The sequence below is a fragment of the Cebus imitator genome, unplaced genomic scaffold (assembly GCF_001604975.1).
Source record: "Cebus imitator isolate Cc_AM_T3 unplaced genomic scaffold, Cebus_imitator-1.0 Scaffold658, whole genome shotgun sequence".
Lineage (NCBI taxonomy): Eukaryota > Metazoa > Chordata > Mammalia > Primates > Cebidae > Cebus > Cebus imitator.
The window spans coordinates 1,081,087-1,086,913 of NW_016107973.1; positions in this window are offsets into that span (position 1 = coordinate 1,081,087).

Here is a 5,827-nt window from a genome sequence, read left to right on the forward strand (position 1 = left end):
GCCTCAGCCTCCTGAGTAGCTGGGATTACAGGCACGCACCACCATGCCCAGCTAATTTTTTGTATTTTTAGTAGAGACGGGGTTTCACCATGTTGACCAGGATGGTCTGGATCTCTTGACCTCGTGATCCACCCGCCTCGGCCTCCCAAAGTGCTGGGATTACAGGCTTGAGCCACCGCGCCCGGCCCTAAATTGTTGAAGCTTAATTCTTGTTACATGGGATTTCATTATAGTATTTTTTTCTACTTTTGTGTATTTTTGAAGTTTTCCATACTAAAACATTTAAAAGATAAAGAAGGTTGTAAAGTGCTTCATCATTCCTGGGGAAGAGAACGCACATGGGTTTCTGTTTAGAGGGGTAGTTATTAACCAAGGGGTTGGGTATAATGCACACCCTTTAGTAGGGACATACCCTGTAAAGATCTAGGGAGGGGGGCATTTTAGATTGAAAAAGCCTCTTTGCCAAACATTCTGATTAGATATCCTAAAGGGAAATATCCTCCTGCCTGTAGTGCCCCTCCACCAAACCCCACAAGTAAGCTTTGCTGTAATGAACCACTGTTGGTGAAGGAAGTATATCGTATACCTTGGGCAACTGGGAGTGGACGGAGCTTGAAAGCCATGGAAACAGGCCTTCGCTAATTGGCAAAAACCGTTAGCCAGCAGGAAGAGAAACACAGGCAAGGAGAATCTTGGGGCAGGAGATGGAACTAGGAGTGTAATGGGGCTTCATTCTCACCCCAGGTGAGTGCAGGAGAGGACAAAGCTGCTAAAGACAGAGGACACCAGGGAGAAGAATATGTGGCAAAGAGGCCCTCACTCAGGACCTCAGAGTATTCTTGGAAAGCTCCAGGCCCCATCTGACTTGCAGTTTTTAAAACAGTGGGGTGGATCCCTATCTCTCACCATACACAAAAAACAACAACAAAAATAAAACAGTGGGAAAACTGCCGGAAGGCAAAGATCTCTCTCACACACACACTCTCTCTCTCTCTCTCTCTCTCTCTCTCTCTCTCACATGTTTTCAAGGACTTGGAACCTGACTGTTCCAGGTCCAACCTAAACCAACTTGGAACGGCAGGTTCCATAGAGTACCCATTGAAAACTGTTTGGTTTTGTTCTTTCTTTGTTGTGTTTTCACTGTGTGACTAAGCAAATGACGATGTTTGTACGCTGCTGGGAGTGAGCAGATATGGTTGGAGAGGTGAGGCACTTTTTAAGGCATGGGGAAATCAGAGCACATGTTCTCTCAAGGTCCTGAGGTTGAGATAAAATGGTTTGAAACTGGGGACAGAGAAGGGAGCAAGGACAGTTCCTAAAAGGTACAAAGCCGAGATTCACCCCGCTGCTCCCAGGCCAGAGTTGTGGGTGGGACGTCAATGAGACCCAGGCCGGTACAGCCAGCTTTCAATAGAGCTGGTCTGTGAAACTTGGCTGAGAGGACAGAGGAAGATTGATGTTTGCTCCAGAGTGGGGCTGTCAGCTGTGCTCACCACCTCACCATGCTCCCAGCTGTAAACAAAAGTCCTGGCCCTTCATGGCACTGCAGAACAGTCCAGGCTGGCGTAAGTCTCTGAGGACAGCTAGACCATTTTCTCATCCTGGCTGATAACCAGAAGACAGAAGAAAGAATAGAAGGTGGTGGAGGGGGGGCAGAATTGCAAGGGGGTGAGAATCAGTGACCAGAGGAAAGGAGCTATCAGTTTCAGATCTTAGGTCTGTGGATGCAAGTACTTAGTACAAATCTTATAGGGAAAGCAGACCCCTTTCCTTGTCAGCTTCACAGATAATAGTGAATTACCAAAGGAGGCTTGCAGGGACTCTAGTGCCTCATTCATTCATTCATTTTTTCAGTGAATACCTCACGTGCCTATCACTGGGCTAGGTACTCTGGGTGATGCCAAAGCAATAGAAGACAGCTTGTAAATTCAAGGAACTTACAAGAAGTTTGGAAACGTGTAACCTTAAGTCACAACACCAAATAGTATGACTTTAAATGCTGAATGACAGACATAGAATTAGAATTTAGAAACGAGTGGTCATATCTGGTCATCATCAGAGAAAATGGAGTTTGAGAGGGCTATAGAAAGATAGACACGATTTGGCTAAGGGAAAAAGATACCAGGTATTCCAGGGTAGGACCAAATTGTTACTAAAATGAGGCCTGCCTTGGCAAAGGCAGAAGGTTAGTATGACACAGACTCTTTTTAGTCTTCACCCCCTCACGTTCCTCACCACGGCTAATCCAGTCTTCAAAACTCACTTAAATGTCACTTCCTCAGGGAGGCGTTTCCTGATATCCAGGGCCAGGTTAACAGTACTCTTGCTTTATGTTTCCATAGCACCCAATACTTTCCCCTTTCTAAGACACCACTATTTTCACCTGACGACCTACTCATGTCTCCCTACAATTTGTTCTCCACTCTGCAGCCGGAATTTTTTTTGCCAATGCAAATCTGTTAGATCACTTCCATCTTGCAAACTCTCTTACCTCTATTATCTTCCCTCTCTTTTCCCTTCCTGGTCCTTCCTGCTTCTTTCCATCTTACTTTTCCTTCTGATCACTTCTTAAATGTCTCTATCTAAGTTTGTCTCCCCTGCCAGAATATCAGCCCTCTGAGGGCAGGAGCTATGTTTCTTCTTCACCATATGTTTGTGTATTTAGCACAGTGCATGGTATATTGTATTAGGCATTCCACAAAAATTTTGTGAATAAATCCAAGGGAGTAGGTGAAAGCCAACTGAAGGATTAATCTTAGACCTCTGTGCAAAGGGAAATCTTTAAATGTTTTTAATTAGGGGGATAAAAAATCATGAGATAACACTGCCTTCTGACAAACCAAACAGAACAAAGCAAAAAATGATCAAACAAAACCCAGAGAACTCTAACCTCAGCTTACCCTAAACCTCGGCCTCCCAATTATCTTGCAGACTCATGTTATCTTCCTCTCTGTTTCCCCCACCACTCCCTCCTCCAAAAATGCAAGAAAACTTACTCATTGATACTTTCAACCAGAGAAATTTGTCAGTATGGCCAAATACACTTACTTCCCCATGTGCACCTGTTTGTTGGGCTGGCATTTATTGCCCACCTCCATTGTTCCAAGCGCTGTGCTCATAGCTACAGATGGAGGTAGTGCTCACAATTGAGTGAACCACATACACTGATCACTCACTTCGTGACTTCAAATTTCTAGTGAAGGGCTTTGCTTTATCTGGGCTCAGTGATGGTGACTTTTCAGGGTACTGGAGCCTGCGAAAGACCTCAATTGCAGCACCATCTGTAAAACTGGGGACTCAGTGAGACTCAGAGGATGGATACTTACATCAGCTTACGCTAGACTTTTTTCTTTCTGTGAGGAGGCTAAATGGCAGGGTGGAGAATATCTGGAAGGTTAGGCAGCAGTCATTCCTTAACCTTATTAGGTTGGGCTTACTAAGGCAAACAGGCCACCAAGGTGCCCCTCTTGAATGAATCAGCATGGTAAAACTCAAGGAATGACAGGAGAAAGAATTGGATTTCTCATTAAAAATAGAGGCACTGCCTTGCACCTTGAGGGGGGCTGAAACAAGAATGCAGCTCCAAGCAACCTTCCAAAGATAATCAGAGGACACCCACTCAACCTGGGGTAGCCACTAATGCCAGGGTATGTTTTTTTTTCATCTTAGATTCAGTTCCCAGGTAATTGGGGGGTAGCAAATTAAGACATCAGAGAGCCAGTGCATGTTCACTCCTTCACACCCCCACCCCAAAGAAGGGTAAAGGAAAGAAACATACTATTTTGTAGCTGAAGTCCTAACTGGCTATCTCTTGGCTGAAGAATAACATCATACATAGTATCAGTGATACTTTAAAGATATAGTCATTAGTTTTGATCCTTTCTTTCCCCCTTGAATTCTTTACCCTAAACATCAATTCTGTAGGTTGATAACATGAATCCACCACTAGAATGTTAGGGAGAGAGACTATATAAATAGCAGATAAACACGAATGAGATTAACTTCCATGATTCATTGCTTTTCCCAGTTAGGTAGCCTTGGGTGAAGGGGGTTCATACACCTGGAATTTGACATCCTAATGAGATGGGACAGGAAGGGTTAACTCCAAAATCAGTGAAGTACATTTCACAGAAGAATAACAACATATTCACGAAAAACCATATTGTCTCTTTCCTTAATAGACCAACCTGAAGCTTAGGCCAGTCAAATGATGGTAACAGGTTGTGTTTCTGCTAGGCAAAGAAAGACTAAAAGAAGTATATAAGTCTAAGGGATTAACAAATTCACAAGGAATTAACAGATTCAGGCAAAGGAAATCCTGAATTTCTGCTATTTTGAGCTTGGCATGACCATTTCACATCTGTAATATTATTGTAACTGTTGCCAAGATTTTCTCAACAGTTATCCCCTTCAGGATATCCCTTTCTGTGGGGACTGTAAATATCTGAGTGTCAGTCAACAGATGAACAAGACAGAGGCTGGGAATTGAATGGTCATCACAGAAACAGTTTTCTCCCACGCAGATTACCTTTGGCCTTGAATCTGTTGCTGTCTACAAGTCAGAACTGTCCCAGAAGTGAGCCTCTGGAGCTAATAAATGATGACGCAATATAGTCTTTTACTTCCTGTTCTATTCTTTTCTTTCACAGCTTCAACTAAGTTGAGGAAAAAAAGGGGACTACGCTGAAGGCCTGGGCTTTGCCCAATCAAGCCCTCAGTATCCCCATGTTGTCTGATGAGCAGACCAGACTAAATGATCTGGGAAGGCCTGTCTAGCTCTGCTGTGCCAGGTTCTAAAATTCTAAGACTGTTATCTGTTGAGCCAGTTGTCTTATGAAAAATCCCATGAGACATTCCTTTTCTAAAAGAGTCAACTGTTTATTTCTCTGCATAGGCATACTGGTGAGAGTTAAATACAATCAAGATAGCAAGTGTGTTGCTGTGGCCAATTGTCTTAAGCATTCTTGCTCTTCTGATGGTCAGCGCTGTCTTTGTGACAATTATTCTCATTGTCTGAAGTAGTTAAGTATTAGCATTAAACTGAGGACTGATAAGACTGAGGTCATTAGCCAGGCATTGTTAGTAAGTATAAGGGGAGGTAGGGTGACAAGTATTCAGGAGTTCTGTAGGTTGATAACTTGAAAAGGAGCTTAGAGTCAGAAAGATGCCCAATTGTTAGATTCCTTTGTCATCAAGGCCCTTGACTTTAAAGGCTATTCTCAAAAAACATGCTCTTTCTATAATGTTAGCCAAATAATACAGCTGAAACATCCCTCAACCTGTTAAATGGCTTAAATCGAAAGCTATAGATGATGAAGTTTTGATTTTCAAATTTTTTAAAGGAGCAGTAAACTCTTTTCTCATCCTTCCTTCCCTGCTCCAAAGAAAATATTATGGTAAAACAAACATATAAACTGAGAGTGGAGTTATGCAGATTGAAATGTCTGTATATGTGTGTGGGGGATGGCTATGGCTGCCTGTCCTTCCTTCCTTTCCCGTGAAACCCTAGGACTCCTTGGAAATGACTTTGAAAATCCTTTGCCAAATAGATAAAGTATTGGCTGAGTGCGGTGGTTCACACCTTTAATCCCAGCACTTTGGGAGGCCGAGGTGGTTGGATCACCAAGTCAGGAGTTCGAGACCAGCCTGACCAACATGGTGAAACCCCATCTCTACTAAAAATAAAAAAATTAGTTGGTGTAGTGGTGCGCACCTGTAATCCCAGCTACTCAGGAGGCTGAGCCAGGAGAATTGCTTGAACCCAGGAGACGGATTGCAGTGAACTGGGATCACGCCATTGCACTCCAGCCTGGGTGACAGTGAAAGA